Raw genomic sequence first — 13615 nt, 5'->3', positions numbered from 1 at the left:
CTTGCCTGGAGAATTCCATGGACAGAGGAGCCTGGTAGGCTGCAGTCCATGGGGTCGCGAAGAGTTGGACATGGCTGAGCGACTTCACTTTCACTTTTCACTTTCATGCATTGGAGAAGGAAATGGCAACCCACTCCAGTGTTCTTGCCTGGAGAATCCCAGGGACGGGAGAGCCTGGTGGGCTGCCGTCTGTGGGGTCGCACAGAGTCAGACACAACTGAAGCGACTTAGCAGCAAACTTAAGCACATGTGTTAATGTGTAATACTAATTAATATGGGTGGTTCTAGCTCAGAAAAATTGTCACTTTGGTCCTGGTCAAACTATCGTAACTCTACCTGTGGTGAAGTGGTCCCATTATGAGAAACATGAATTCTAAAGACACAAGAGGGATTTCCCTGGCGGCTCAGTGGTAAAGAATCCACCTGCCAATGCAGGAGACATGAGTTTGATCCCTGATCTGGGAAGATCCCACATGCCGTGGAGCAACTAAGCCCACGCACCAAACTGGCCTGTGCTCTAGGGCCTGGGAGCCATAACTTCTGAGCCCACACACTGCAAATACTGAAGCCTGTGTGCCCTAGAGCCTGGGCTCTGCAACAAGAGAAGTCACTGTAATGAGAACCCCACATACTATTGCAATAGCCCCCATTTGCTGAAACTAGAGAAAAGCCCCACACAGCAATAAAGACCCAGCGTAGCCAAAAATAAAAAAATAAAGAAATAAGTAAAATTGTAAAACAAAGACACAAGTGATGAGTCTGTTAAAAATGGAATATAAGTTTCTTTTAAAGAGTATAATACAACACTCATTTTTAATTTTAAAAATGTAAATACAGTATATTCATATTTCAATACTATATCTAAGATTCTAGGAACAAACTTGACAACTATGGTGTTCTTTGCATAGGCATTAGAAATTAATCAAGAAGATTGAGCTTACATAAAGATTCTCTTTATTTATATACTTTCTTTGAGTATCAGTTCAGTTCAGTTCAGTCATACAGTCATGTCCGACTCTTTGCGACCCCATGAATTGCAGCACGCCAGGCCTCCCTGTCTATCACCAACTCCCGGAGTTCACTCAAAGTCACCTCCATTGAGTTGGTGATGCCATCCAGCCATCTCATCCTCTGTCGTCCCCTTCTACTCCTGCCCCCCATCCCTCCCAGCATCAGAGTCTTTTCCAATGAGTCAACTCTTCGCATGAGGTGGCCAAAGTATTGGAGTTTCAGCTTTAGCATCATTCATTCCAAAGAAATCCCAGGGCTGATCTCCTTCAGAATGGACTGGTTGGATCTCCTTGCAGTCCAAGGGACTCTCAAGAGTCTTCTCCAACACCACAGATCAAAAGCATCAATTCTTCGGTGCTCAGCTTTCTTCACAGTCCAACTCTCACATCCATACATGACCACTGGAAAAACCATAGCTTTGACTAGATGGACCTTTGTTGGCAAAGTAATATCTCTGCTTTTGAATATGCTATCTAGGTTGGTCATAACTTTCCTTCCAAGGAGTAAGCGTCTTTTAATTTCGTGGCTGCAATCACCATCTGCAGTGATAATCAGGATCCCTCCAATTCTGACTGCAGGGAGCTGGGTGCATAAATGATGACTTCTGTATAGTATGCCTTTTAATTCAGCCCCTGAACACAAGAAAGGCTGATCATTTAAAAGTATGTTCAGTTCATTTCCACAGTTTATGGAACTTTGGTATGACAGTTGGTCATACTCAACTAAATTATTTAAGTAATTTTGTCTACTAAGAGAATTAAAAAATACTAGCTACTGAAGATTTTATACACTATTTTTCATTTAATTTTTATAAAACTCCAATGAAGTTAGAATTATTATATTTATTTCCTCAGTCAAGGAAACTCACACTTAAAGAACTGATAAACTTTTCTAGGTCACACAGTTGATAAGAAGCAAAAGATGAAATAAGAACCCAATGTTGCTCAATTTCAAGGCTATCCTTTTAATCTTGATTACTATTATTTTGTTCCTATTATTTATATTAATATGTTGCCTTCACAAATTTTTCAAATCAATGTGTACTTTATTTGCATTCCCTTGGAAAAGTGATAAAGAATTTTTACACTTAGGAAGGCCTAATTATGTTGAACTGAATTACATAGCAATGTGTGATAGACTTAAGATAATGAATCTTTCTTTTGGAGGAAGGTTAAGCATACAAAAGGTTTTGATTCTGTGAGTCCTGACAGTTTAAGAGAATTCAGATTCTGCTTTTGAATTTTATTTCAGGACTCCAATGAATGTATGCTCTGTTTGTGCTGAGCTCTGCGCTCATAACTGTTACATAAATCAGTAAATGACAGAGTATTTTATATTGCCTCAGGAAGAAATTTGCATGTGTTACTGGTATATCCCTTCAACCATGCTTTTTTTACTTTCATCTGTTGAAACAAAACAACACTGAAAACCACCCAAGAGACCATGAATAACAGTAAAAATAATCATTCTTTAGCAGGTAGTGATAAATCACTATAGAAGAAAAACTGGTTTCCTATCAAGTTTGGAAATAACAGTCTAATTGTTTTCTTGTCATGCTTAGATCAGCAGGTGCAAGGACACCTCAACCTAAACCTTAATTCATCATGCATTTCTACCCTGATACCTTGGAATTAAGCAGTTCAAGCACCGTCTTTCTTCACAAGATACTCTTTTCAGGATATAAAATAGATCACTATTTAGGGTTTTGATTTTGGCATTTCATCTTGGCATATCATTTCTCTGATATAAAGGGGATCATAATAACACCTTTCCTTTTATGCATGTGTACAGCTTTACATCTATTTTTTACTACTGCTATGCTCTGGATTTATAACTGATAGCTTTGTATTTTGACCCTGCAAATACCACCTGACCCCTCCGCATCTCATTAATAACTTTCTCTAACAGCTTTTTCATTAAATTTACTACCAGTAAATTCTGATTCTTATCCATCCTATACATTGCCACCAAAGTAACTTAATCTTATTATCCTGCTCCAATTATCTGAGTGCAATGATTTTGGAATGTTATTTATAATAATAGCTAACATTATTGAACACTTACTGGGTACATTGATGAACTATTCAGCTAAATTTTGTTGAAATCTACAATATCACCATGAATATTTTTAGGTTTTTTAATAATACGTTAGCATGATACCACTTAAATAGACAAATAGTTATCCATTTGGGCAATCAATTTGACACTTATAGGGAGAAGCCTCAAGTTAATATATTTTCATAAACTTTATATAATAGAAACCAGCTATATAGCAGTTATAGTTTCATTTCAATATTCATAAGATAAAAGTCTTAATTATCAAGTGTTTTTCAAATTATAGGCATAGAAGAAAAGACAGTAACAAAAATAATGCTTACACAAATATATAAATAGAGATTAGCATCTCTTACTGCATTTTAGGGGAAAAAAACAACAATATTCTCTTTTCATAATAAACATTGCACAACAACATTGACTGATATTGCTCATTCATTAAAAAATCACCTAATTAGACTGGCATTAAAAAAATGAAAATAAGGAGATACTGTATCTGTTGAACTGAAAATGGATGGTTGAGGGAACAAGACAATGAAAATATGACATAAAACATTTTTAATACATTTTAGATGTAACTTCAAGTTGTGTGTACATTTTTTATGAGTCTTGGGAAATTTAGATTTAAAAATTTCCTGGGATACAAAACCGTTACATTTTAGTGAGTTTATGGCCAATAAGATAAAATAATTTTTCTCAGTAAATGAATAAAGCAGTGTCACTAAAGCTGCTGCTGCTGCTGCTACTGGTGCTGCTAAGTCACTTCAGTCATGTCCGACTCTGTGTGACCCCATAAACGGCAGCCTACCAGCCTCCCCTGTCCCTGGGATTCTCCAGGCAAGAGTACTGGAGTGGGTTGCCATCGCCTTCTCCAATGCATGAAAGTGAAAAGTGAAAGTGAAGTCACTCAGTCGTGTCCGACCCTCAGTGACCCCATGGACTGCAGCCTACCAGGCTCCTCAGTCCATGGGATTTTCCAGGCAAGAGTACTGGAGTGGGGTGCCAGTGCCTTCTCCTAAGTCTAGTTAGTTGTTTTTAATTTCTATTTTATAACTATTAGTTGCTTTATCGGACCCATCAACAAATTTGAGAGCTGCAGTTTCCTCAGTAGTGGTGAGGGCGGTCTTCAAAATCCACTGCAGCACTGAAACTGATGAATATTTGAATATTATGTACTATCTAGTTCTATAGATGAGCTCCATTATTAATGTTATATCATAATCTACTATTTTTTTCTACTAATAACTGAGCTGGCTGAATATTTACTGTAAGTGTTTGAAGATCATTAGACTGTGTGACCAGAAAAACCAACCATCTGTACTATGGAAACGTTTTAATTTTAAATACTTTTGAAACTATGAAAAAGGTTAAAATGCAGAAACATATAGAGAATATATAAACTAATAACCATGTATTTATCAATAAAGTGAATTCAATATTTTACCATATTTTTCTTAGATATCCTTTAAAAACAGATAAAATCTTACAGATTTATATAACCCCACAATCTGCCTCTTACCTGATACTTTTTTTTTTTCACTCACCACAAAAAGAACTATACATGGGATGTGCTTTTTTATCTTTTCCCAAATATGGTTTTATACTTTTCCAACATATATTTGAATACATAGAAGTTACATTGGTTGAAAAAGAAAAAACTATCTTCTTCCAAAATATAAGCTTTTTTGCTATGATAAAAAAAAAATTCGAAGACCTCCCTTGCAGTCCAGTGGTTAAGACTCCGGGCTTTGACTTCAGGGGCCTTGGGTTTGTTCCCTGGTTACGGAAATAAGTTCTCACATGCTATGCAGACAAAACAATTATAAATAATAATAATTTTTCTGTAACTGAGTTTTTGTTTTATTTTCCAAAACAACTGCACCTAAATGGTCATGGCATTGTGTTGATGTAGAATGTATATACACAAGTACCAGAATTCTTCCCGCTATTTGTCTATCTTTATGGTTTCATATGACTTCCCTGGTGGCTCAGACTGTAAAGCAACTGCCTACAGTGCAGGAGACCCGGGTTCAACCCCTGGATCGGGAAGATCTCCTGGAGAGGGAAATGGCAACCCACTCCAATATTCTTGCCTGGAAAATCCCATGGATGGAGGAGCCTGGTAGACTACAGTCCATGGTTTCATATATGGGTATAATATCTTTATATTATCCACTAATAATGACTAAGAATCTGCTCCATGTTCAAGGTAATGCTATTGAGCACTTTACAGAGGAGCAAATATGCATTTTCTCAAGATTGACACTACTTTGTATGGCAGTACTTCATTTGCTGCATTCTCCAATGTACTGAAAATACACAGACATCTAGCTATATACACAGTGTAGTCAGTGTTTCTCTTTTCTGTTAAACAACCTAATTTCCCATTTTAATAGATTTCACCAGAAAATACAATTATCATTTTTATTATGTCAGGAAATATATTCTTGTAATTTCAGTGTTAGGGGAGAGTTAGCCCAGTGTAGCCTTTACAGATAAAATTGATGATTTGTTACGTGTTTTGACTTTTTACTGTCTCAAAATAATATCTTTTATTTTGATACTTCAAAAGTTTTATTTTCTAATCTTGACCAAAATGTCCAATTCTATACTTGACTTGAGGTAACTTTATTCTGTTTCCAAAGAAAGTATTTTCCTTCCTCACTTCCATTACAGAGCCACTGTGTCAGATGGCCAATATAATTTACTTATTTTTCATCAAGAACTAGTTGAACTTAGACTAATACATGTGCTCATCACGTTATGTGTAAAAGTTCCTACTTTATCTTGTGTTGTGGTTTTGCTAATTAACTAAGCATTATTTGATTATTCATTATGTTAGTTTAGTTTACAAGGAACAGTTTTTTGAAGTTGATGTGATACTAAATACAGCAATTTTTTGATGGTTGCTTTTGTATTCATCTAATTAGAATTGTCAAATCTAGAACATACAAAATAATTTTATACTAGCTAAAATGAATAAGCTTTTAAATTATTCTGAGTCAATTAGAATCAGTTTGTAAACAGAGGTAATTTTAAACAGTGTGGAGATTCCTTAAAAAACTGGAAATAGAACTGCCTTATGATCCAGCAATCCCACTGCTGGGCATACACACTGAGGAAACCAGAAGGGAAAGAGACATGTGTACCCCAATGTTCATCGCAGCACTGTTTATAATAGCCAGGACATGGAAGCAACCTAGATGTCCATCAGCAGATGAATGGATAAGAAAGCGGTGGTACATATACACAATGGAGTATTACTCAGCCATTAAAAACAATACATTTGAATCAGTTCTAATGAGGTGGATGAAACTGGAGCCTATTATACAGAGTGAAGTAAGCCAGAAGGAAAAACACCAATATAGTATACTAACGCATATATATGGAATTTAGAAAGATGGTAACGATAACCCTGTATACGAGACAGCAAAAGAGACACTGATGTATAGAACAGGCTTATGGACTCTGTGGGAGAGGGAGAGGGTGGGAAGATTTGGGAGAATGGCACTGAAACATGTGAAATGTCATGTATGAAATGAGATGCCAGTCCAGGTTCAATGCACGATGCTGGATGCTTGGGGCTGGTGCACTGGGACGACCCAGAGGGATGGTATGGGGAGGGAGGAGGGAGGAGGGTTCAGGATGGGGAACACATGAGAAATAAAGGAAAAAAAATAAATAAATAAAATAAACATTTGTTAAAAAAGAAAAAAATATCATAAAAAGCTTCATAAAAAGAAAAATTTATAAGAGAATTTAAATTTTCTTTGAAATATTTTGTTACAAATCACAGTATTGCCTTTATTAACATTGGCATTAATAATAAAAGTGATAATTTTAAACATTTTAACCCATAAAAGAATATATATATATATATATATACATATATATATACACTAAGAGCATGTCAGTGAGGCAGACTAAGTACTTTTCTGAACCTAATATAATTCTCAGATGAGGAACTAAAAACAGAATTATTTTAACATATTAAGAATAATTGAGAAAATTCATATGTGAGACATTTATTTTTATCAAATATTTTAGATGTTTTTAATATACAAGTTAAAATATTTCAATGTTCACATTAGCAAGTTTTCCTTTAAAGAATTAGGGGTCCATAAATAGTGAAGGAACATTCATGCAAGGATGGGCACGATAAAGGAGAGAAACGTAAGGACCTAATAGAGGCAGAAGAGATTAAAAAGAGGTGGTGAGAATACACAGAAGAACTATACCAAAAAAGTCTTAATGACCGGGATAAACATGATGGTGTGGTCACTCATCTAGAGTCAGACATCCTGGAGAGTGAAGTCATGTGGGCCTTAGGAAAGCATTACCGTGAACAAATCTAATGGAAGTAATGGGATTCCAGCTGAGCTATTTTAAATCCTAATAGATGATGCTATTGAAGTGCTACACTCAATACGCCAGCAAATTTGGACAACTCAGCAGTGGTCACAGGACTGGAAAAGGTCAGTTTTCATTCCTATCCTAAAGAAGGGCAGTGCTTAAAAATGTTCAAACTACCATACAATTGTGCCCATTTCCCATGCTAGCAAGGTTATGCTCAAAATCCTTCAAACTAGGCTTCAGCACACCTGAATTGAGAACTTTCAGATGTACAAGCTGGGTTTAGAAAAGGCAGAGGAACCAGAGATCAAATTGCCAACATCTTGTTGGATCATTAAGAAAGCAAGAGAATTCCAGAAAAACATCCACTTCTGGTTCATTGACTATACGAAAGCCTTTGACTGTGTGGATCACAACACTGTGGAAAATTCTTAAAGAGATGGGAATACCAGATCATCTTACCTGTCTCCTGAGAAACCTGTATGTGGGTTAAGAAGCAACAGTTATAACCTTAAATGGAACAACTGACTAATTCAAAACTGGGAAAGGAATATGTGAAGGTTGTATATTGTCACCCTGTTTAATTAACTTCTATGCAGAGTATATCATGAGAATGCCAGGCTAGATAAGTTACAAGCTGGAATTAAGACTTCTGGGAGAAATATCAACAATCTCAGATATGCAGATAATACCACTCTAATGGCAGAAAGTGAAGAGGAACTAAAGAACCTCTTGATGAGGGTGAAAGAAGAGAGTGAAACAGCTGGCTTAATGCTATGTTTTCATGACTGCAGCCATGAAATCAGAAGACACTTGATTCTTGGAAGGAAAGGTATGACAAATAGTATATTAAAGAGCAAAGACATCACTTGGCCAATAAAGGTCTGTATAGACAAAGCTATGGTCCTTCCATTAATCATGTACAGATATGAGAGTTAGACTGTAAAGAAGGGTGAGCACTGAAGAACTGAGGCTTTCGAAATGTGGTGCTGGAGAAGACTCTTGAAAGTCCCTTGGACAGCAAGGAGATAAAACCAGTCAATACTAAAAGAAATCCACTCTGAATATTCATTGGAAGGACTGATGCTGAAGCTCCAATACTTGGCCTCCTGATACAAAAAGCTGACTCATTAGAAAATACCCAGATGCTGGGAAAGATTTCAGGCAAAAGGAAAAGAGGGTGGCAGAGGATAAGTTGGATGGCATCACTGACTCAATGGACATGAACTTGGGCAAACTCTGGCAGATAGTAAGCGACAGGGAGGCCTGGCATGCTGTAGTCCTTGGGGTTGCAAGGAGTAGGAAATGACTTAGGTACTGGACAACAACAACAAATAATGAACAGCATATATCATTCCTAAAAAAATTCATAAATTCATAAGATAAAACTTGACTAAATGCTCCAGACTTTTTTTTTTAAATGCTCCAGACTTAAGTGAACTCTCCTTATCCAACTACAAGGTCTCAACAAACTTGCTTTTTAAAAAAATCACACTTGAATTCTTAGAAGTCTATTTCCTAGTCTCCTAAGTAGTATGACCAGGGTAGACCATGTATAACCATTGGAACTAAATATAAATTTCTGCTGCTGCAAGAAGGCATTGAGAAGTCACAGCTCTATTAAAACAAAATTAATGGAAACATATAATGATAACCCCATGCAAAACAGATAATTAGAAAAAAATTTCAATCTCCCAGAAGACTCCTCTCTACACCTAGATGCTTATCCTTCATCTCACTTCATTCTCACAAGATCATTAAGTTATTTTGAAATGAATTGCTAAGTCTTTAACTTAGATGAAAAGTCCAGAATTTCACCTTATTCGGAGTACTCACTTTATAGAAGAAGATGAATAAAGACAGAAAAGATTTCAAATGTTCAAAGCAGTATCCTATGGTGCAGTGTCAAGATTGGGAAAGCTATTTTTGAGCATGTGGGACTTCTTGAAATCTATGTGAAAATACTAAGAAGTAACCCTCACATGAACATAAATAAAACCATGCCTCATATTTTTTTAATTTGCCAAATGTACTCATTATCTTTTAAATCCATTTTATTCTTTTACTTATATTCTTCTGATTGCATGCAAACTATCTCATATGTAATTATTGATATCAATTTGTGTCATTATGCATGGGCAAACTAAACCCATACACACTGGAAATAGAAGCAAATGTAAGTCAATCAAAACAGAGGAGTGCACAATATTTTTGAAATATTAAAATATATCAAAATATTATCTAGCTATACAAAATGGTAGTAAAATATAGTGAACTACAATTATTTTATTGCCATTTGCTTTTAGCAGCAATATAACTGCTCAGGTAGTGACAGAAATAAATAATGGAGCATTTATAAGCATGGGCTTCCCCAATAGCTCAACAGGTAAAGAATACGCATTCAATGCAGGAAACACAGGGGATATGGGTTCAGTCCGTGGGTCAGGAAGATCCCTTGGAGGAGGAAATGGCAACCCACTTCAGCATTCTTGTCTGAAAAATCCTGTGGACAGAGAAGCCTGGCAGGCTACAGTCCATGAGGCTGCAAAGAGGTGGACACGACTGAGTGACTTGAGTGTAATTTATTAGAACTCACTGCTCTTTATAACTGTCTGAAACTGGGTTAATTTATCCTCTATAATGCAAACTCCACATAGCAAACAATCTTTTTGTCACTGTGATATTCCCACAGGATAGCCTAGTACTTACTGAATTGATGTATTAATACAAGCATTATTGTATCAGTTACTCAGTAGAAAGATCTATCTTACTTTCTCGATAAGAAGAGAGACATTTTGCCCATCCTAATAAAATGTTTTGCCATTACTTAGATTACTGACAGCTAATAAAAACTCAAGTCCAACATCAAAATTAATTAACAACTGTCTCTCATTGAGCAAACCCAATTATGAACAAAGTTTCATTCTTTGTTTTAATTTCTAGAAAATCAGCTGTGGACTCTTCATTTTCATCTTCCACATAATATATCCTCTATCAGTCCTCTCATCTGCTAATCACGTTTCTAATTAGCAAAATGTCTTATTCTCTGCAGCTGGCCTTTTTGTTATTATAACAATCAGATTCATACAAAAAATTTTGTATTTGGACCTTCATTGTTTCTTTTAATAAAACTACTCTTTTTCTAATAGGTACTGACAGATAAAGTGCTTGCAAAACTAAGTATAAAATGCATAATTTACATATGCATTTATTTCCCTCTGATATACTTATGTGTTGCTTTCATCTCCAAGTTCAATATTTTTCTGGCTCATAATTCTTGACTTTACTCATATCTGTATTCAACATCAACTCCTACGAAAGGAGCCCCTGACCACACTCTCTCATACGGTACCAATATCACTCTTTACTCCTTGATCTTACTACATTTTACCCCCAAAACATTTTTTTAACTATCTGAAATCATAATGGTTGTTTGTGGATATGATTTCCTTATAAATAAAAAGGAAAGTTTCACAACATAAGGAGCTTTACCTGAGTATATTGTTAGGGCTGTTTCTATCTTATCAACTCAAGAGTGGGAGGCACATCTTTGTTCTCAGCTGCAGGGTATTAGGTACCAATTTAAAGGCGACAGAAGGAGTTCCAGGCAACATCATTGATACAATGTCCCACAGATGTCCCCCCATATCATCATACCACTGTTAGCAATGAAACCAGATGTTAATAAAGCCACATATATTATTTAACAATTTATTGGTGATAAAAACAAAATCATCTTCAACATTACTATTCTTTGTGCTTTTAATAAAATATAAGCTAAAAACTCAGAGTACATAAGACCTCATCCAGAATTTCAGAAATTAAAGGTCACCAAAAAAAATTCCATTTGCCATAGTTAGAGCCATTTTGAAGTGGGGAGTAGCTAAAGTTCTAGTTGTTGATTTCTTTGTATCATACACGCTGCTTTGGGCAACTCTTTCCTTCTCAGTTTTATCTTTTGTCACCTGTCTCTTAGCAGCTTGATACCCTTCTCTGAGTCACTTTTTTTTTTTATTTTTTGGTTGGGGAGCTATTTAGGCTCATTATCCTAATTAAATAACTTTGGTTTTTGAATGCAAATTCAAAATAATTATTTAAATAAGCAAGGAAATACAGTTATAATTGAAGCATTAGGAGTCTCAACCCTTCTGAAAGTAGGCCTTCTTGTCTACACAGTAATGCCTCTTAGAATCTCATATGTTCCTCTTAGTTGTCAAATTCTTGTTATGCAAGTGATCTGCCTTGCAAAGTATTACATGGGTTTTTACATACTGATCAGTCAAAATATGTTCTCAAAATATATAAACTGTATTCCAACTCAGATTTTTCCTTTTATTCCTGAACATAGTTAAGGATTATGAATGTAGCCACTGAATTTTGGGGTTATTTATTTCATTTAGTTTTTAGGACTAAATAACATGATGAATGCATGAAAAGTTTATTATTATTTAATTTTAGCTAATGTACTTGATTATTAAAAATTAGATTCCTTCTTTTCACTAGACTAAACTATAAGTCCACGTCATGAGAACATGGTTTAAAAATTGTCTCAAAGTTATGAACTTGTGGAAAAAGTAGATAAACCTCCTGTTACTTCTCAACTTTTCATGAGATTCTTTGAAAAGAGTTAATTTTTAAGACACCAGTTTTCTTCTGTCTCTCTGTGTTGCATAGCATGAGACAATTTCTGATAATATTCTATTGATTTATTATTTTATTTTATCTTATGGTATCTTTGATCTGCTCTCTACCAGAATACAAGGTTCATGAGATCGTGGACTTTTTCTGCTTGGTTTACTTTGTATTCCACCTACCTATAATAGTATATAACATTTACTTACAAAATAAGAATTAATGTTGAGATTTAAACTCTTAGAGAAGCCTGTGTCAGATTGTAGTATCCTTTTATGTAGATCATATGTATAATCTAATCTTTATTTATTGACTCAGGCTCTGTAAAGACATGAACGTCTTTGAATTCTTTATGTTTTAATTATTTGAAATAAATGGTACAATTTCATAGATAAATCTTTATTTTTAGTATTTTAAAAGTCAATTAAAGAAGCAGATCTTTCTGAGATTATATTTTCAGCATAAATTCAAATGGTATTATTAATATATTCAGTCAAACACTGCCTACCATAGAGGCAGATGTGGGTATGAATTTGAGCTCTTCACAAATACTTGATCCTTATATTCCTTGCAGTACATGAAGGTAACACTTGTTTGCCTTGTTTGGCCTCAGATCATGTCATAGGGCTTATTTTGGACAAGCATATTTGAACAGAAGTGATATGTGCTCCTTTCAGGGAGGATTTTAAAACCTGGTGCATATTTTCAGCATGCTCTCTCCAAAAAACAACTGATATTGTAATGATTGTTTTGTATCAAAATATAGAAGTACTTAACCTAGTATACCAATATTTGTGGGATACTAGATACTCTTGCCTGGAAAATCCCATGGACAGAAGAACCTGGTAGGCTGCAGTCCATGGGGTTGCTAAGAGTCGGACACGACTGAGCGACTTCACTTTCATTTTTCACTTTCATGCACTGGAGAAGAAAATGGCAACCCACTCCATTGTTCTTGCCTGGAAAATCCCAGGGACAGTGGAGCCTGGTGGGCTGCCGTCTATGGGGTCGCACAGAGTCAGATACGACTGAAGCTACTTAGCAGCAGCAGGACACCTAAGGAAAGAGTGACCCATAGGTCATGAAGATCCCCTGGAAAAGGGCATGGCAACCCACTCTAGTATTCCTGCCTGGGGAAACCCATGGACAGAGGAGGCTGACAGGCTATAGTCCACAGGGTAGCAAAGAGTCAGACATGACTGAAGCAACTCAGCATAGGTTCATGTGCATGCACACAAGGAAAGGATAATACAAGTACAGAGGAGATAACATAATGGGAAAAAAACCCCACAAAATTATGTGTTAAGTGAAACTATTCTTATCAAAAAATCTTCTAGACTTTATTTGTTAAATTTAGGACCCTTTATTGCAGCACCTTATAAAAACATACAGTAAGTCCTGTACATGTGAATGAGTTCTGTTCTGAGGGCATGTTTGAAAGTGCAACTTATTTGTAAGTCCAAAAAAGTTGGCCTAGGTACCCAGTTAACACAATTGGCTATATAGTACCATAATGCAATAGGTAGATAGTATTTTTCACAAAATAATGCATAAAAACAAAAAC

General features: G+C 35.6%; 1 protein-coding gene across 2 annotated transcripts in view; it reads right to left on the bottom strand.

The window, feature by feature from the left end:
- Positions 1-13615, bottom strand: part of MDGA2 (MAM domain containing glycosylphosphatidylinositol anchor 2) — a 919864-nt gene that overhangs the window by 67651 nt on the left and 838598 nt on the right. The gene's annotated exons all lie outside the window — the stretch shown is intronic.

Source organism: Bos grunniens, chromosome 10, assembly GCF_055505025.1.
Source record: "Bos grunniens cultivar Pamir isolate PY7600 chromosome 10, Bosgru_T2T1.0, whole genome shotgun sequence".
NCBI classification, from domain to species: domain Eukaryota; kingdom Metazoa; phylum Chordata; class Mammalia; order Artiodactyla; family Bovidae; genus Bos; species Bos grunniens.
This window is presented reverse-complemented; position numbering and strand designations above follow the sequence as displayed.